This window comes from Pristiophorus japonicus, chromosome 1 (assembly GCF_044704955.1).
Source record: "Pristiophorus japonicus isolate sPriJap1 chromosome 1, sPriJap1.hap1, whole genome shotgun sequence".
NCBI classification, from domain to species: Eukaryota; Metazoa; Chordata; class Chondrichthyes; family Pristiophoridae; genus Pristiophorus; species Pristiophorus japonicus.
The window spans coordinates 518,528,553-518,550,129 of record NC_091977.1 but is presented as its reverse complement, the minus strand read 5'-3'; positions in this window follow the sequence as shown (position 1 = coordinate 518,550,129).

Here is a 21,577-nt window from a genome sequence, read left to right as displayed (position 1 = left end):
CGAATAGAAAACAGAGAGTCGGGATAAATGGTTCATTCTCTGGTTGGCAACCAGTAACCGCAATGGGTGCCGCAGGGATCAGTGCAATCTATGTAAACGACTTGGAAGAATGGACTGAGTGTAACGTGCCAAGTTTGCTGACAATACAAAGATGGGAGGGAAAGCAATGTGTGAGGAGGACACAAAATATCTGCAAAAGGACATAGTCAGGCTAAGTGAGTGGACAAACATTTGGCAGATGGAGTATAGGGCCCAAGTTTCGGGCCGCGCCGACCTGGACGCCCGTTTTTCGCGCTAGAAAGTGCGCCTAAAAAAAACTTACCTATTCTCCGGCTCCCTGCAGGTCCTCTGCAGCTGGGCGCAGTGCAGCATGAGCTGTGGGGTGCGGAGCCAGGTCCCTGCGCTGAAAACAGTGCCAGGACCTCTGCACATGCACGCTACAGTGGGCGCACATGTGCAGTAGCTCCAGGCGCCCAAAACTGTGGGAGGGGCCCGAAGCACGCAGCCCCTAGCCCTGGCCGAATGGCCTCACTGGAGCTGCACGGATAAGGCTCCTCCCATCCGACCCGACCCGACCCCCGCTCTCCCCCCATTGCCCCCCCCCGGACCTCCGCGACACTCTCTCCCCTCCCCCCCACCCCCCTGGACCTCCACGACCCCCCCCCCCCCGAGACCCGATGCCACCTACCTGTAAATCCAGCCCGAAGTCTTGGGCCCGGCCGTTCAGCCTCCTTCTCTCCCTTCTTCCCCCCCACCTTCTCTCCTTCCCTCCCTCCTCTCTCCTTCCCTCCCTCCTCTCTCCTTCCCTCCCTCCCTCCCTCCTCTATCCTTCCATCCCTCCCTCCATCCTCTCTCCTTCCCTCCCTCCCTCCATCCTCCCTCCATCCTCTCTCCTTCCCTCCCTCCCTCCATCCTCCCTCCATCCTCTCTCCTTCCCTCCCTCCATCACACACTGGGGGGGTCCGTCCCAGCACGCTGTTGGAGGACTCCCGGTGCTGCAGTCAGTAAGTAGAAAAAAAAAAATTTGATTTGATTTTTTTTTTTAATATATTTTTTATTAATTTTTTTTGATTGATTTATTGGTTGATTTATTGATGTATTTATCATTTATTATTGATGATGGCTCTTTATTTGTAAAACTGAAGTGTTTAATGTTTGTAAACTTCCCTTTAAACCCCCCCCCCCCCCCCCAATTCCCAACGCCTAATTTGTAACCTACGCCTGATTTTCTAAAGTGTAGACAAGGTTTTTTCGAACGTACAAAAATCTTCACTTACTCCATTCTAAGTTAGTTTGGAGTAAGTTTTCACTGCCTAAACTTTGAAAACAGGCATAAGTGGCTGGACACACCCTCTTTTGAAAAAAAAATTCTGTTCCAAAGTGAAACTGTTCTAACTGACTAGAACTGGAGCAAACTAAATGCCGAGAATTCAAATTTCTAAGATACTCCATTCTAAACCAGTTGCTCCAAAAAAACATTATTGGCCGAAACTTGGCCAATAATGTTGGAAAGTGTGAGGTCATGCACTTTGGCAGGAAAAAATAAAAGAGCAAGTTATTATTTAAATGCAGAAAGATTGCAAAGTGCTGCAGTACAGCAAGACCTGGGGGTACTTGTACATGAAACACAAAAGGATAGTATACAGGTACAGCAAGTGATCAGGAAGGCCAATGGTTATTGCAAAGGGGATGGACTATAAAAGCAGGGAAGTCTTGCTACAGCTATATAAGGTATTGGTGAGGCCACACCTGGAATACTGCGTGCAGTTTTAGTTTCCATATTTATGAAAGGATATACTTGCTTTGGAGGCAGTTCAGAGAAGGTTCACTAGGTTGATTTTGCGGATGAGCGGGTTGACTTATGAGGAAAGATTGAGTAGGTTGGGCCTCTACTCATTGGAATTCAAAAGAATGAGAGGTGATCTTATCAAAACGTATAAGATTGAGGGGGCTTGACAAGGTGGATGCAGAGAGGATGTTTCCACTGATGGGGGAGACTAGAACTAGGGGGCATGATCTTAGAATAAGCGGCCATCCATCTAAAACAGAGATGAGGAGAAATTTCTTCTATCAGAGGGTTTTTAATCTGTGGAATTCGCTACTTCAGAGAGCTGTGGAAGCTGGGACATTGAATAAATTTAAGACAGAAATAGACAGTTTCTTAAACAATAAGGGGATAAGAGGTTATGAGGAGCGGGTGGGGAAGTGGAGCTGAGTCCATGATCAGATCAACCATGATCTTATTGAATGGTGGAGCAGGCTACGCCATTTAATAAGATGACCTACTCTTGCTTCTATTTCTTATGTTCTTATGTTCTAATGAATAATAGCACATTGCAACAACCGAAGCGTAGCTGACGGAGACATCCCCATGAACTGAAGCATGGCTAGCCTGCGCAGTGCTTAACATTTAGCAAAGCCAGACTGTGGAATTTGCAGCGCTTACCCTCTCCCTCGAGTGTGGGCCCAGTTTGTGCAGTGGTGATTGCTTTTCTCCAGGCAGGACCCATCAAAGCAGTGACCCTCTCTTCCAAGGGTGTCAGTGGCTGCAGATTTGACGGGCCTCCTCCTGTTCGAGTTCTTTCCGTTTTGTTGTGTGCCACCTTCCTCTGCAAAGATAAAAATATAACTTTTTAGAGAGGGTGTCTTTCTGCTGGGTGGGACACCGCTGGTCACATTTACAATTGCAATTCCATTGAATAAATGAAAATATTACTTACTAATACTTGACCAAGATTCTGCCACTTCTTTTTGCACTGGCTTCCAGACCTCGCGGTGGTCACCATTGCATAATAATCTTCTGTAAGTTGGTTCCAGCGTTTCTTCTTTTCTTTTGGTGAAACTTTTATATGACCTTTGCTAGTGTCCAGCTCCTGCCATCTGGCCTCAATTACAGTAACCAGTGCCTCCACTTCATCCTGTAAGAAATTCTTGGCCCTTGAGCTGCGTTGCATCTTGTATTGCAGTACCGATTTTTCCAATGATAATTAAAGTTCTCACACACAACTGGCTCTTTAAAAATGGCCGAATGCAGACCGGGAGCTGCACTGAGCATGTGCGCCCATAGCAATCATGTCAAATACTTCCTTTTTTTTCGCTCATGCACAGAAGGGGAGGGCATGGTTTTTCGGCGCAGACATTAGGCTCCACCCCCCACTACAGGACAGGCTGCACGGCGCCAATTTCAGAAACTAGAACGGGGAAACTTGCTATTTATTTTTTGGAGTAGTTGGGGCCAAAAAAACAGATGTAACTCTGGCAATACACCAAAAAACGGCATGAGAGAAAATTGAGCCCTACATCACTACCGTCTGGATCCCTGTAGACAACGCTTACGAGAGTCTTGCAATTTTAATATTCTTTGAGTTATTAATGATACTGCTTTGTATGACATCTTTAAAATAATTACTTAGAATTTACAACACAGAATGAGGCCGTTCAGCCCAACTGGTCTGTGCTGGTGTTTACGCTCCACACGAGCCTCGTATTCCTAACTGCACAGGAACAGAAAATTTAAAAGAAAGTAGTAATTTCTAACATAACGGAAAGACAGAAATGACATTTATATAGTGCCTGATCATCTCCTTGGGGCTTTTCAAAGCACTTGCGAACACTGCATTATTTTGATGTGTAGCAGTTATTATTGTCATTTGGCCAAATGTAGCAGCCAATTTGCACAAAGCAAGGTTCCACAACCAACAAATAAAGTGAATGACCAGTTAGTCTGTTTTCCTGGTGTTATTGAGGGAGAAATGTTCGCCCAGGACACTGGGAGAACTGGCTGTTCTTTGAATAGTATCATGGAGCTTTATACGTCACCTGAGCAGACAGGCTCAACCTCAGTTTAATATCTTGTCCCAAAAGTCGGCACCTCTGACAATGACCATTCCTTCAGTACGGCATAGAAATGTCAATCCAGACCGTATGTGCTTAAGACCTGGAATGTACAACATAGGGTCAACAAACTTAAAAGACAGTTTTTACAACCTTCACTTGTTGCCGTATTCATTTTGAAAATATTGTTTGCCATTCTGATGCCATGCCTTTTGGCATTGAACCCGCCTTAATTCTGTGCCATTTTCCTTCATGGCCTTAAATGCCTTTTTAATCTTCTTTATAAGTTGCTTGGTATTTCAGGCAAGAGTGCCTTTAAGCTTGGTAACTTTGCTTTACAAGGGTACACATTGGCCCATTGTGTTCAGAATCACTTCATTGAATTAACTCCATAGTTCCTCCACTCCACTTTGTGATCGCTGGCACTTCAAGCCTCACCCACCTCTGTGATGGAGCTGTGATCGTCCCTATTACTCATAATCAAATCCAAGATGCTTTCTCCCCTTGTTGGTTCTTTTACAAATGGAGTCTCCCTTCCCTGTCTTACCAGTACAGACATTATTATCCCAATCAGCTTCTGGTAAGTTTAAAATCTCTACCGACTACAGTTGGTTCCTTGCTAGTCGTCTTCGGTGGGGGTATTTAGCACAAGGGGGCATAACCTTAAAATTAGAGCTAGGCTGTTCAGGGGTGATGTCAGGATGCACTTTTTGATCCAAAGGATAGCAGAAATCTGGAACTCTCTCTCAAAACACTGTTGAGTCTAGCTGAAAATTTCAAAGCTGAGATTGATAGGTTTTTAGTAAACTGTAGTGCTCCATTTCACAGTAACTTGGAACAATTGTGTTGTTCTGTTCAGTGAGTTTTTATGATCTGGAATGCATTGCCTGAACGGACGGTGGAAGCAGATTCAGTAGTAACTTTCAAAAGGGAATTGGATATATACTTAAAACGGAAAAATGTGCAGGGCTGTGGGGAAAGAGCAGGGAGTGGGACTAATTGATACTCTTTGAAAGAGCCGACACAAGCACTCCTTAGAAATACTGTTCACCATCACATGCCACAGCAGTACCTGATCATAGTATACTGCCGATACTGAATAAAGGAACATTATCACTCTCTTCCCATATTACAACAGTGACTACACTCCAAAAGTACTTCATTGGTTGTAAAGCACTTTGAGACATCCGATGATCGTGAAAGGCGTTATACAAATCCAAGTCTTTCTTTCTTAATTCATGAATGGTAGAACTTCCAAATATTTGTATGGTTAAGCTTAATCTTCAGATTGACTAACCATGCGCAAAGAACCTATGCAGATAATGAATAGACAGGATCTACAGCTACAGCACTAGCCCCCTTCTTGCAGTCCCATCCCATCCATCACAATCCCCACAGCTGAAGGGAACCATAGCTACCCACTGAAAGACAGATCCCAGCTCCCTACCAGCCATTTCACTTACCACCTTACATTGTAGGATTACAACACCATTTCCAACCTTCCTGCTTAAAAGTACCCCAGCCTGTCCTTTCCTCCCATTCCCCATCTTTTTCATCCTGATAAGGAATCCCTCTGGCTCCGCCAACTAATGATCCCACCCAAGTATGAAGACCTGCAGAGCTATATAGGCTCTTCAATATATAGGCACCTAGGGACATATTACTATGTTAAAAGCACTATATAAATGCAAGTTGCTGTTGATGGATCTACCATGCAACCGACAAGGCAGCTTGTGCTCTGTTATTCTGTAGACCATCAGCAGGCCAGGGCCAGTAGAGGGAGCAATGTGCAGCGACCCGGCCTGGAAATCGGTGCTGTTATTGTGCTCTGTTGTTCTGTAGACCATCAGCAGGCTGGGGCCATTAGAGGGAGCAATATGCGGTGGCATACCACTGCAGGGAGCAGCGTATGCTGCTTCAGGAGGGCGACGGCTGCAAAGAGGGCGACTGGATTGGACCATAACCCAGGTCGGTGATTGGAGCGTGTGCCGGCACAGCAGGAGCGGCGAGGTCAGGGCAAAAGAGCGGCAAGAGTTCATAGAGGGATGTGATCGGAGCCCAGGAGAGGCAAGGGCCCAGGGCAGCATAGGCCAGCCCACACTGCGATATTTGTACGCACTAGCTCCGTGCAGCAGAGCTGGTCTCCAGTCGTCTTGGGTAATCCTTGCCACTGGACCGAGACCTAGCTCTGTCAAGCCCGTGTGGTGGCTGGTGTGCAACAGCCACCACACGTTAAAAAAAATCCAAGCACAGGCATCTTCCACCCTTCAAGATGTAGTTCGGGACCTGGAATATTAGGTCCTTCATTGAAACACCTGTGAACTCATCCCTTTTTGGCATGGAAGCAGGTCATCCTCGTTTTGAGGGACTGCCTATGATGATGATTCTGTTTTGGAGCATGACCTGGTAGATTCTTGCACACGTCAACAATTCTCCAAGAATAGCCGTTGCTCGATAAAACGCCCCACTTTAAAGTGCTTTTTGCACGAATGACTAAAAATGCTATTTTTCTTCACAAACTGTGTGGCTCGGTTAAGTTTAAAAGCGATGTCTGGATTGCATCAGTTATAAATAGTTTTTGTGGACTGCAACACATTTTACTCCTATTAAATATATACTTGAGGTAAAGTGCATAAAAACAAGCTGAGAAATCAGTTATGCACTTAACAGGAGTGCACTGCACTAACATTAAATCATCCAGTGTAGATAGCAGTTGACACTAACCTTTCATGAGCACACTTTGTGTGTGGCCATTGATCTGTATGATGTATTCCCTATTCCCCGCTGAGTTCTTTTTTTCCCTTTGGTTTCAGTCGGGACGAAGGAGAGGGGGCGGGGGGGGGTGCAAATTATTCAATCGTTTTAACTGCTCGCAGGACCCCAGGGCCCATTCCCGAGTCATCGACATGAAAGGGTGACCTCCGCAACCCTCGGGGAGTTGTAGGAGTTTGCAGAGCTTTGACGAAGGAAAACAATTAAATGTATTTTCGGCGAAGGTTAGAGGGGCTCTTTGAAATGGAAACCGGTCGAGCAGCAGCTGCGGTGAGCTGGGTGACATTGTCCCGTCACAACTGCACTGATGTGCGAAATATTAAAGCCCCTCATGGGAATTGTTCTGTCTGGGTGCTGCTCTTTTCCACGTTTCTCAATTAAGCTCCTGTACCCTGCCCCCCATACACTCCCCTCCGACCCACCATCTCGTTTCTGACATCCCCTGCGCTGAGCCCCAAGTCATGCAGGTCACACAAATAGACAAGCATTCCTTAATCCCCTCAGGTCACCATGAAAGAGAGAAGTGTTATTAACCAGGCTATCGGCTACACCTCGTTCTAATCCATTTCCCCACAAAAAGTTCAGGTTTCCGAGAATTCCCTTTGCAGCTCTCCAAAAATTGCTGGAGTAAAGACTCGGGCAACCTGTGTGGGTGGTTCAGGCTGCCAGAGTGCGTTTTTTTTCCCCTTCGGTGAGAGTTTTGTTTCCTACGTGTTTCTACCATGATCGTGTGTCTATGCTTCACCCATTCCCCTCCCCTGCCACTCCACCGTCAGGAATCCACACTGACAACCCAGAGCTGTGCCAGTGATTTGTAACTGTTGCTAGCTGCTGACCGTGTGGGAAGATATCCCTTGTAGGCTGGGTATGGCAAGCTGGTAAAAGCATTCTTTATAGACAGCTTTATGATTTTTGCTGCACCTAAGTACATCTTCCCACCGTGTCGGGAATCACCTGCATCTTATCGCTGACAAATACATTAATAGCACCGTTTTATTACTGCACTAGCCAAACATACTTTTACCCTGTAATCCCTTCATTCGTTTGCTGTTGTTTTTCAGAGTGTATAGAATTAAAGGCAGAATTCCATTCTTTTTGCAACACCACAGGCCAAATTATGCGCAACGCAACAGGTGCTTAAAATTTCCTTTAGTGGCAACAGAAAGAATACATTGGGGCTCCAAAATTCTCCAGAGCTCTTCCCAGGCTCCTACTACAAGCTCCCAGAGGATCAGCCCAGGTGGCCATTTCTAGCTGTTTACACCGTGGAGTCAGGGGAGGGAATCGAGACTGCGAGAAACGCTGAGGAATTTCAGGGCTATTGACTCTATGGAGGATAATTCTCAACTGCACCACCTGGACAGGAAGGAAGGTTGAGTGGATCGTTCACCCGTTATAGAACAGGTCTGATTTTCAAGGGTATGTCAAATCAGACATTCCCAGCTTCAGTGCAGAAATCATGACTAGAATTTATTTTTCACCTTATTTTATTACTAATGTCAGCTGTGTGTGGCTCAGTGGGTAGCACACTCTCCTCTGAGTCAGAAGGTTGTGGGTTCAAGTCCCACTCCAGGGACTTGAGCACAAAAATCTAAGCTGACCGTCTGAGGGAGCGCTACACTGTCGGAGGTGCCGTCTTTCGGATGAGACGTTAAATCGAGGCCCAGTCTGCCCTCTCAGGTGGACGTAAAAGATCCCATGGCATTATTTTGAAGAAGAGCACAGAAGTTATCCCCGGTGTCCTGGCCAATATTTATCCTTCAATCACTATAACAAAAGCAGATTATCTGGTCATTATCACATTGCTGTTTTTGGAAGCTTGCTGTGCGCAAGTTGGCTGCCGCGTTTCCCACATTACAACAGTGACTTTACAACTGGCTGTAAAGCGCTTTGAGACATCCAGTGGTTGTGAAAGGCACTATACAAATGAAAGTCTTTCTTTCTTTAATTTTATCCTAGCCGATTTATGAAAGTTCTCCGACTTAGCTTATTTTCTTCAGATGTTTTAGTCAGACAACTTGTCCTCACAGACTCCAGATCAAACCTTTTATGGGCGACTTTAACTCGGAAAAATTGGAAGGTGCGGGCCATAAGTGGGTGATGAACCGTCTGAACCCCGGTGTATAAGATTTTAACTCCTGGGCCCCATTTGCAAGCACTGACTCAGATTCCCTCCTGAAGCTGGTTGGAATGACTTCACCATCGGCAGGCAGTGGTTAGAATTTGGCCACCGCAGGGGACCCATGGAAATGGTTCCTGGCAAGGTAAATACAGATTGGGCAGGGGGGAGGGGGCAACCAGTCCACAATCGAGGGAGGGAGGTACACCCAGGGCAAGGGATGTCCAAGGTATCCTTGTTGTGCCAAGTGGAGAAGTCCTGCTCCTTCTGGCCCACAAGGAACCTTTAAGTATTTTTAAAAGATCACTTACCTGGGTCTGGATTCTTGCTGCCAGCATCTTTCATTGACCGGCCGAAGATTGTGCAAGCCATCGGACCCATGGGTAGAATTGCGTGCACATCCCAGTGACATCATCGGGATACGACACTACCATTTAAATTAGGTCACACTCTTCTGGGGCAGGTGGCCTTTCCATGCCTGAATTCCGGCAAGAAGAAATGGTGGGGGAGGGGTGCGGAAACGGTGCAAACGTCCCCTGCCATCTTACCCTCCACCACCCACACCCTTCCCGCTGGGCAAAGGGTTGGATTAAAATGGGCCCCTTTTGAATTGAAAAGTCCAGGTTAATAAGTCCGACCGAAGCAGTAAAATTTGAACAATTGTCTGCTAACTTCACACGGCTGCCAAACACACACAGGTCACACAGCATGCTTCTATTTGAATTGAGTGGCTTGGCTTTCCCCTTTCAAGCAAGCTGCCCCACAACCAATTGCACAATAGTTGTAACACCGTGTATCGTGACAGAAATAAAGAAATCAATGCCAAACTAAATCCTGAATCTTAGGCAAATCATGTCACAGCCTCTACAGCTGCCCAGCCAAGTTCAACTAAGTTAGCATCAGACCGGGGTCAAAGGTGCGCCTTCCTGGTCTACATGTTTTAATGAGCACAGCCTGAGCTATTAGCATAAGAATTTAGTAATACAGAACTCTGCAATTGCCTTCACTCGAAATGGCATTTTTGGAATGTTTCGTATGCAATCTTTATGTGAGGCCCGAGTGTCAAACATGCTTCAGAAACTCGAATAATATTAAAGACTGCTGGGGACTTGCACATCTCTGTCATCACGTTCGATGTGATCAATACCCCCCCTTTGTTTACAAACAAGAATTTCTGTTCCGAGAAGCACAAACCCCTTAGCACATGGAAGATCTAACACGCAGTTTCCAACTGCTCCATACTCAAGCGGCAAGGAAACAATTTGATTTGTAATACTGATGCAAATGAAAAACATACCCCAACCAGATTCCAGTATTATAAAAATAATGTATTTTTTCTAAAAAAAATATTAAAACTGATTACTTCTGTCATCTCCAATATTTCACTAATTTAATCTTCAATAACAGACTTAAAGCAGAGCACTGACAACCATGTCATCCACAGATTTTTAACAGATGTGCACTGACCCATATTTCTCTTTTTTTAACACAAAAGGGATTGGGCTTGTTATATATATATTTTGTAAAGAAACACAAGATTTCGAGCAGGCGACATGTTGCATTTACAGATAGAATTGTTGGAAATAGCTGGTTGGTGTTTGGATAGCTTGCAATGCCTAACCTGTCTCTGACTGAGGATCCATTGCAACAAAGCTATCGAAGAGACAATGTAGAATGTGTCTGGTGGGTGCACAGCCCAGGCAACCCTTCTCTCTCACATACTGACTGACTTGCTGTCTGTCCGTAGTATTATTTACAGCATTCACACTTTCTCTTCCATCACGCTCAAGCTATTTACCCAATTTTATAGATTTACGATACGTCCACTGAAGTACATATTAAATTAGCAGTAAAATACATAACAGAAGAACATACATAAAAAGGACAGGAATAGACCATCTGGTGCATCAAGTCGAGCCCATCCAAACACAGCCCACGTGCACCATTAACCCACAGCCCCAAGTTATGTAATCTCCTGAGACAGGCAAACATCAGGTAATTTAGGAAAACATTTAAGAAATTGCACTCTAACCCCCACCCAAAGGCAATCAAACAAACTCCAGCAGACCACAGTAGCATGAAGAAATCAAGCGCGGGCAGTGGAGAGAGCGTGCGGCAAACCTGTCCCACCCACCCTTTCCCCCAACGACTATCTGTCCCACCTCTGGCAGTGACTGTGGTTCTCGTATTGGACTGTTCAGCCACCTAAGGACTCATTTTTAGAGTGGAAGCAAGTCTTCCTCGATTCCGAAGGACTGCCTATGATGATGATATCCCCCAACCCTTCACCGATCTGCAATAATTAAAGATGCCCTCCACTCTCAGAAGTTTGCCCAGCTCTCTTTTGAAGGACCACAGAAGATAGATAGCTGTGGAGTGGGCAATGGTGCCTGACCTGCTGAGTATTTCCCACATTTTCTGTTTTTATGTCATGTTTCTGATGTTTGATGATATATCCTACAAGCGAAGAGTCAGTGATTCCGTTTAATGTAGGCTGTGAATGACTCCAAACACTTCAGTAGAGTTCAAAAAAAGAAAGAAAGACTTGCATTTATATAGCGCCTTTCACAATCACTGGACATCTCAAAGCACTTTACAGCCAATTAAATACTTTTGGAGTGTAGTCACTGTTGTAATGTGGGAAACACGACAGCCAATTTGCAAGCAAGCAAGCTCCCACAAACAGCAATGTGATCATGACTAGATAATCTGTTTATATTAATTTTAGGGAATAAATATTGCCCAGGACACCAGAAATATCTCCTCTGCTCCTCTTCGAAATAGTGCCATGGGATCTTTTACATCCACTTGGGAGAGCAGACAGGCCTCAATTTAACGTCTCATTTGAAAGACGGCACCTCTGACAGTGTAGCGCTCCCTCAGCACTGCACTGGAGTGTCAGCCTAGATTTTTTTTGTTGTGCTCAAGTTTCTGGAGTGGGACTTGAACCCACAACCTTCTGACTCAGAGGCAAGAGTGAGCCACAGCCGACACTGTAAGATTTCTAAATCTGTGGCATTAAATTGACAGTGAGACTGATTCTTTTAAAACAATTCAGAACAGTTTATTAAACACACACACATGCACATTTATCAGCAGTTGTCAGTTACTAGTTATAACAGATACAATGTTACAATAATGATTTATAAAAAGGTATACGTCACTTTCCTCTGGCTGGCTGGTTGAACACACAACCTGCTGTTTCGGCTGGTCTTTGAGCGGGCGTTTTGCCGTGTGCCCAGGAGAGGAGAGATAGAGCAGTCTGTCCTTGGGTTTTTATATCCCTTGGGTCCATTGTTCCTCCAAAAGCCTCAGGATTGGACCTTGGTTCCAGGGCAGTTCCTTATTGGCTCTCCTCACTCATGTGTCTGCTAAAGGGCCCAGGCATCCCTGATTAGGTCAATGGCTTTCCAATACACATCTTTAAGCTCTGTCCAGCCAGAAGACATGCTGGAAGTCTGTGAGCTTCCATTTTGAATCTTTCAAAACTGTCTTTTCGTATAATCTAATTTTTTAAACATTTATACATACACAGAATCAATTTTATCATAACTGAACACCTTTATTCTTACAGCACTGTGATAAAACACTAGATGAAGTTTCAATTCAACATTTGTAATTTTTCATGTAAACATTACAGCAGGATTTTAACTCCCGGATGGAAAGCACGGAAAAGACGCTGGTCTTGCCACCTAGCCTAGTCGATTTTAAAAGCTGAGCCTCATGGACATTTTGCCAGCCAGCCGCCTGCCCAAAGTAGAGGCAGCCAGCTGGCAGCTGCCCTGCGAAGATCGGGCAGCCTAGATGGCGCCCACCTGCATTGAGTTAAGCTGCGGGGGTGCTGGGCGATGAGAAAGGTATCGAGTGGTGAGTTGCGGGGGTGGGGGGGGTGGGTGTGCGGGGCATGCCAATCGGGGCAAGGGCCCAAACATTCCTACTGGGGCCCAGATAGGGGTTACCAACTCTGGTTTGACATGTTCCTGGAGGTTTCATCACACGACCTCCCATCTCCCACTGCCCCATCCCCACTATTGATCTACCAATTCATCCATTCTCATGACGCACTGCCTCCCCAAGCTAATTGACAAGCGAACAGACCCTATATTAGACGATTGAATGATTCTTGACTTCAGTCAATCTTCTCTTTTCACCAGCTCCAACATTTTTTTAATAACTATTAAGCAAAGTGCTCAAAGAAAATTTTATTTTCCTCCAGGATTACTCGCAGCAGTGCCCCAGAGATCAAACTTCAATTCCTGGAAGCTCCAGAACAATCCAGGAGCAGAGAAGCTCCTCCTGGCACTACAAAGATACATTATGTACTCATCTTTCAGGTCCTCTTCTTCTGCTACCGTAGGCTTTACTGGTCGAGGCATCCATGAAAAATGGTCCAAAGGTGGCCCGTTAAAATCTTCTAACTTCTCCCTTCATTTTTCTATTGATTATCCTGAGTCTACATCCTTTTGTTACCAATCTGTCAAATGGAAACAATCTTTCACTATTTATCTTCTCAAAACTCTTGCTGATTTTGAAAGCCTTTATTATCATTTAACCTACTCTGTTCCAGTGAAGAATGCTTCAACTTTCCAAACCTTTCTTCATAGCTACAACCTGTCTTTAAAGTGCGAGTACTAATAGAAAAGGCCGTTAAAAAGATGAATGGAAATAAGGATTCCATCCATAGGAGTATTGAATTCAAAAACAAGAAAATGATGTTGCAAAAGACATTAGTTAGGCCACAGTGGCATGCGGTTCCAGGAATCCCATTGGAAGAAGGATATTAGAGTGATGGAAAAGGTACAGTGAAGATTTGTTGAAATGTCAATGTATTTGTACCCAGATTCCTCTTTCCTCCATAAAAATGTTATCATTTATGATATATTTTCTTTCCCTATTATTCCAGAACTAGCAGTCACAGTCTAAGGATAAGGGGTAAGCCATTTAGGACCGAGATGAGGAGAAACTTCTTCACTCAGAGAATTGTGAACCTGTGGAATTTGCTACCACAGAAAGTTGTTGATGCCAGTTTGTTAGATATATTCAAAAGGGAGTTAGATGTGGCCCTTACAGTTAAAGGGATCAAGGGGTATGGAGAGAAAGCAGGAATGGGGTACTGAAGTTGCATGACCAACCATGATCATATTGAATGGTGGTGCAGGCTCGAAGGGCCGAATGGCCTACTCCTGCACCTATTTTCTATGTTTCTATGTTTCCTCCCATGTCAGCTGTGGCTCAGTTAGCACTCTCACCTCTGAGTCAGAAAGTTATGGGTTCAAATCCCACTCCAGAGACTTGAGCACAAAAATATAGGCTGACACGCCAGTGCAGTACTGAGGGAGCGCTGCACTGTTGGAGGTGCCATCTTTCAAATGAGACAATAAAACATCCCATGGCACTATTTCAAAGAAGAGCAGGGGAATTATTCCCGGTGTCCTGGCCAATATTTATCCCTCAACCAACACCACTAATACAGATTATCTGGTCATTATCACACTGCTATTTGTGGGAGTTTCCTGTGTGCAAATTGGCTACTGCGTTTTCTATATTACAACAGTACTTCATTGGCTGTAAAGTGCTTTGGGATGTCCTGAGTGTAATATAGAGCTCCACCTAGTGCACTAGTGTGGTAATGCAACTGCTGCTACAATAAAAGGGTCATGTGACAAGCCACATGATAAGTTCCTGATTGGAGCCATCATGTGTGTGTGCTTCAGTGATGTTGTAAAGAATATATCACATTGACAAATGAGGAGATGATTTCTGGATTCCCTAGCTGAAATTTTTGTTGGTGGATGATTTCTGCCAACCAACAGAGAGACTTTAAGAGGTACTTTGTTTTGCAGCACAGCTAAAAATCCAAGGTAAATTTCAAGCACACTTGGCTGAACTGTCAACATTGCCAGAGTCCAGATGGCAGCGCCTATGGGAATAATAGGGCACCTGGGTGAGCTCCATCATGACGAGAAACAGTCAGAGCGTACGTGGAGTGGCTAGAAATGTTTTTCACCACAAATAATCCCCGATGATTAAAACCATAACCGGGTGGTGTTGGAAAGAAAACAGGCTACTTTCCAGACTGAAGCAGGTCCCGAGGTGTATGCAACCCTGAAAGATTTGCTTGTCCCTTTCAAGCCAAAGAACACGCCACCGACTAAGAACAGCACTACAGTCCTGAGCCCCTGGAAATTGCCGAAATTGCTGAAAGTTATCGTTTTGGAATAATTGATGAGGGTATTAGTGAGTACATTGTAGCTTTATTTCGGAAACTTTCAGGACCGAGCATTGCGTGACTGCTTCATTTTTCATCCCACAAACAAAGCGATCAGAAGGAAGTTATTGACAACTCATAACTTGACTTTAGATTTAGCTTGTTAGACAGTTATGTCAATGGATATGGCCGACTAATATTCCAGAGAATTTCGTGCCATTTCCAGTCGTCAGACAACCAAGGTGAATCACTTGAAGGTTAAAAGTAACAGGCAGGTGGGTCACAAGGTCTCAGCAACTGGCCAAGGTAATCTCCAAGTTTGCGGATGACACTAAGCTGGGTGGCAGAGTGAGCTGTGAGGAGGATGCTAAAAGGCTGCAGGGTGACTTGGACAGGTTAGGTGAGTGGGCAAATGCATGGCAGATGCAGTATAATGTAGATAAATGTGAGGTTATACAATTTGGTGGCAAAAACAGGAAGGCAGGATATTATCTGAATGGTGACAGATTAGGAAAAGGGGCGGTGCAATGAGTCCTGGGTGTCATGGTTCATCTCACCTTATCGACATATCCTTCTATTCCTTTCTCCCTCATTCGGGTATAGTGGTTATGTTACTGGTAATCCAGAGGCCTGGACTATTGATCAGGAGACACACGTTCAAATGCCAACATGGCAGCTGGGGAATTAAATTCAGTTAATTTAATAAGTCTGGAACAGAAAGCTAGTATCAGTAATGGTGACCAAGAAACTACCGGATTGTCGTAAAAACCTATCTGGTTCACTAATGCCCATTAGGGAAGGAAATCTGCCATCCTTACTCAGTCTGGCTGACTGAATGGTGACCGATTAGAAAAAGGGGATGTGCAATGAGACCTGGGTGTCATGGTACATCACTCATTGAAAGTTGGCATGCAGGTACAGCATGCGGTGAAGAAGGCAAATGGCATGTTGGCCTTCATAGCGAGGGGATTTGAGTATGTAGGAGCAGGGAGGTCTTACTACAGTTGTACAGGGCCCTGGTGAGGCCACACCTTGAATATTGTGTACAGTTTTGGTCTCCTAATCTGAGGAAGGACATTCTTGAAATTGAGGAAGTGCAGCGAAGGTTCATCAGACTGATTCCTGGGATGGCAGGACTGACATATGAAGAAAGACTGGATTGACTAGGCTAATATTCACTAGAATTTAGAAGAATGAGAGGGGATTTCATAGAAACACATACAATTCTGACGGGAATGGACAGGTTAGATGCAGGAAGAATGTTCCCGATGTTGGGGAAGTCCAGAACCAGGGGTCACAGTCTAAGGATAAGGGGTAAGCCATTTAGGACCGAGATGAGGAGAAACTTCTTCACTCAGAGAATTGTGAACCTGTGGAATTCGCTACCACAGAAAGTTGTTGAGGCCAGTTCGTTAGATATATTTAAAAGGGAGTTAGATTTGGTCCTTACGGCTAAACGGATCAAGGGGTATGGCGAGAAAGCAGGAATGGGGTACTGAAGTTGCATGATCAACCATGATCATATTGAATGGTGGTGCAGGCTCGAAGGGCCAAATGACCTACTCCTGCACCTATTTTCTATGTTTCTATGTAACATCGTGCTATCAGTGCCTGGGATAACACATTGCTCAAAGTTGTCCATATGTGAAGGCAGAGTGTTTATTCTGAAAGAAAACTGGATATCTTGTGAAGGCATGCCAACTGAAGAGTAAACCAACTTTCAATGCTATAAGTAGAAATCGTCACATACAACATAACATTGAAGAGAAGCAACAGGACAAGTAGGTTCTGGAGATACACGTCATCAGGAGGGTATCTAACAACCATTCACGAAGTACCGTCATCCAAGTAGATGTTGCAGGAACCAGGATATCAAGGAAAAGCATAGTACCGGACTCACTATATCTGGACAAGTTGAGTAATTTTCCACTGGAGAAGTCGAAGATAGAGCTGCAAGGCTACTCAGGAGAGCAAATCCCAGCTGTAGGACGTATCACCGTACCGGTGAAATACAGTTTCAGAACTTGTCTCTCTTAGTAGTGGCAGGAGACAAGCCTGCCTTGATAGATAGAAATTGGGTGGGATCACTGAAGCTGGGATGGAATGAGATTTTTCATGTTGAAACGAGACATACATCGAAGGATGATGTCATCAAGCAAAACAGGCAGTCCGATCCAAGGTTTCAAGGCGAGTGTCAGGGTACAGAAGGAAACTAGACCACTTTATTGCAAGCCACATCCCGTACCATGCATACTCAAGGAGAAAGTTGAGCAAGAACTCAAAAGACTCGCGACTGAGAACATTATCTCTAAGGTAGATCTAAGTAATTGGGCTACACACATTGTTGTTGTACCTAACTCAAATGTTAATGTTGTCGCTATGTCCAGGTTGCCATCCCCTTCACAAGTTACACCTAATAGGGCAGAAGTGTTCTATTTTTCATACATTGACAAACTGCCAGTCATAGCTGAAGATATTGGTAGAGCAACCAAACGTAACCCAGTTTTGTCAAAGGTGTATGATTGCATAGCAAATGTATGGCCAAACCTAGTATCAGAGAAAGATATTCATGTTGCAATAATCATGGGTGATTTTAACCTCCATATTGATTGAAAAAATCAAATTGGTCAGGGTAGCCTTGAGGAGTTGTTCATAGAATGCATAAGGGACGGGTTCCTTGAGCAGTATGTAATGGAACCAACCAGGGGGCAGGCTATCTTAGATCTGGTCCTGTGTAATGAGACATGATTAATAAACAATCTCCTAGTAAAAGATCCCCTTGGAATGAGTGATCATAGCATGATTGAATTTCAAATTCAGATGGAGGGTGAGAAAGTTGTACTAAGCTTAAATAAAGGAGATTATGAAGGTATGAGGGCTGAGTTGGCTAAAGTGGACTGGGAAAATAGATTAAAGCGTAGGACAATTGATGAACAGTGGTGTACATTTAAGGAAATATTTCACAACTCTCAAGAAAAATATATCCTAGTGAGGAGGAAAGGGCATAAGAGAAGATAGCCATCCGTGACTAAAGAAATAAAGGACAGTATCCAATTAAAAGCAAGGGCATACAATGTGGCCAAAACTAATGGGAGGACAGAAGATTGCGAAGCATTTAAAAGACAACAAACAACGACTAAAAAAATGACTAAGAAAGGGAAAGATAGACTATGAAAGTAAACTAGCACAAAATATAAAAGCAGATAGCAAGAGTTTCTATAGGTATATAAAAAGGAAAAGAGTGGCTAGAGTAAATGTTGGTCCTATAGAGGACGAGACCGGGGAATTAGTGATGGGGAACATGGAGATGACAGAAACTCTGAACAAATATTTTGTATCAGTCTTTATGGTAGAGGAAACTAACAATATTCCAACAGTGGATAGTCAGTGGGTATAGCGGGGAGGAACTTAACACAATCACAATCACTCAGGAGGTGGTACTCAGGAAGATAATGGGACTAAAGGTGGATAAATTCCCTGGACCTAATGGCTTGCATCTTAGGGTCTTAAGAGAAGTAGTGGCAGGGATAGTGGATGCATTAGTTGTAATTTACCAAAATTCCCTGGATTCTGGGGAGGTCCCAATAGATTGGTAAACTGCAAATGTAACGCCCCTATTTAAAAAAGGAGGCAGACAAAAAACAAGAAACTATAGACCAGTTAGCCTATCATCTGTGGTTGGGAAGATGTTGGAGTCCATTATTAAAGAAGCAGTAGCAGAATTTGGTCAGGCAGAGTCAGCATGGATTTATGAAGGGGAAGTCAGGTTTGACAATTTTGCTAGAATTCTTTGAGGATGTAACGAACAGGGTGGATAAAGGCGAACCAGTGGATGTGGTGTATTTGGACTTCCAGAAGGCATTTGACAAGGCACCACATAAAATGTTACTGCACAAGATAAAAGTTCACGGGGTTGAGGGTAATATATTAGCATGGATAGAGGGCAGGCTAATGAAGAGAAAACAGAGAGTAGGCGTAAATAGTTCATTATTGGTTTGGCAATCAGTAACCAGTGGGGTGCCGCAGGGATCAGTGCTGGGACCCCAACTATTTACAATCTATATTAACGACTTGGAGGAAGGGACTAAGTGTAACGTAGCCAAGTTTTCTGATGATACAAAGATGGGAGGAAAAGCAATGTGTGAGGAGGACACAAAAAATCTGCAAAAGGACAGACAGACTAAGTGAGTGTGCAAAAATTTGGCAGATGGAGTAAAATGTTGGAAAGTGTGAGGTCATGCACTTTGGCAGAAAAGAATCAAAGAGCAAGTTATTATTTAAATGGAGAAAGATTGCAAAGTGCCGCAGTACAACGGGACCTGGGGGTACTTGTGCATGAAACACAAAAAGATAGTATGCAGGTACAACAAATGATCAGGAAAGCCAATGGAATCTTGGCTTTTATTGCAAAGGGGATGGAGTATAAAAGCAGAGAAGTCTTGTTACAGCTGTACAGGGTATTGGTGAGGCCACACCTGGACCTGGAATACTGCGTGCAGTTTTGGTTTCCATATTTACGAAAGGATATACTTGCTTTGGAGGCAGTTCAGAGAAGGTTCACAAGGTTGATTCCGGAGATGAGGAAAGGTTGAGTAGGTTGGGCCTCTACTCATTGGAATTCAGAAGAATGAGAGGTGATTTTATCGAAACGTATAAGATTATGAGGGGGCTTGACAATGTGGATGCAGAGAGGATGTTTCCACTGATGTGGGCATGATCTTAGAATAAAGGGCCGCCCATTTAAAACAGAGATGAGGAGGAATTTCTTCTCTTAGAGGGTTGTAAATCTATGGAATTCACTGCCTTACAGAGCTGTGGAATCTGGGACATTGAATAAATTTAAGACAGAAATAGTTCTTAAAAGATAAGGGGATAAGGGGTTATGGGGAATGGGCAGGGAGGTGGAGCTGAGTCCATGATCAGATCAGCCATGATCTTATGGAATGGCGGAGCAGGCTTGAGGGGCCGTATGGCCTACTCCTGTTCCTATTTCTTATATTCTCATGCTCTTATGTGGGGGTTGATTTATGAAGATAGGTTGAGTAGGTTGGGACTATACTCATTGGAGTTCAAAAAAATGTGAGGTGATCTTATCGAAACATATAAGATAATGAGGGGGCTTGACAAGGTGGATGCAGAGAGGATATTTCCACTCATAGGGGAAACTAAAACTAGGGGACATAGTCTCAGAATAAGGGGCCACCCATTTAAAACTGAGATGAGGGGGAATTCTTCTCTCAAAGGGTCGTAAATCTATGGATTTCTCTTCCCCAGAGAGCTGTGGAGACTCGGTCATTGAATATATTTAAGGCGGAGATAGACAGATTTTTGAGCGATAAGGCAATAAAGGTGTCATGTATCTTACATTATTATATATAACTGTATCCTAACATGCTATACATGACTGTAATAAGATATGACCTGTAACCACCAGCATACCTTACCACCAGGGGTGCACTTGCAAGAGACAGGTATATAAGGACAGGTCTCAGGCAAGTGAAGCATTCCAGAGCTGTGAAATAAAGGTGCAGGTCCAGAGTGACCTTGACTTCACTACATGCCCCGTGTGAATCTGTACTGAGGGGACAGGACTTTACAGTGGCGACGAGTTACGGGATTACAAAATCCACAGAATGATGAACAACGGATCAGATGAAAAGTACAATGCTGGAGACAATTGGGAGGACTTTATAGAAAGGCTCCAGCAAAGCTTTGTAACCTAAGACAGGTTAGGAGACGACAAAGCAGACAAGAGAAGAGTGGCTCGAAAACATACGCTTTAATGAAGGATCTGCTGGCACCCGAGAAACCAGCAAGCAAGTCGTTTGAAGAATTGAGCACACTGGTAAGAGACCACCTGAAGCCAGCGAGCAGCCTACACATGGCCAGGCACAGGTTCTACAACCACAGACGCTGTGTGGGCCAGAGCATACCCGACTTCGTGGCGGAACTTCGGAGGTTGGCTAGTTTATGTGAGTTCTCCGATGAACTGAGGAGAGAACTGCTGAGAGACTTTTTCATTGAAGGAATAGGCCACACATGCATATTCCAAAAACTCATAGAGACCAAGAACCTGACCTTAGAGGCAGCAGCACTGGTTGCACAGACATTCTTGGTAGGGGAAGAAGAAACGAGGTTGATTTACAATGCAGGTACGACAACTAACGAAATATCAGAACAAGAAGTTCACAGCATTAAATAAGCTGCTACCCCCACACACAGACAAAACCGGGAGAACAGGCTCTCGACAGCAGACAGTGGCGCCAGAAGCCATCAAGGGCCACAGGAACGGCCGTTCACATCTCATCAACCCACAATGCGAGCAATCAACTACAAACTGAGAGAAGCTCAAGAGAGATCAGCCAGACGCAGCTCATTCTTTGCAAGCAGTCTGTGCTGGAGGTGTGTGGGTGGGCATTCGTCAAGGGGATGTCGATTTCAGCAGGCTGTTTGCAGTAACTATGAATATACAGGGCATTTGGCCCGCATGTGCAAAAAAATGGCAGCTCGGCTGGTATACGAATCGGATGGGTCGGAAAGCGGACCAGAAGACGGTGGGGACAGTACCCGGGACACCGATGTACAGCAGGTCAACACGATCAATGGTCGCTGCTCCGACAACAGGACGCCTCCTATAATGATGA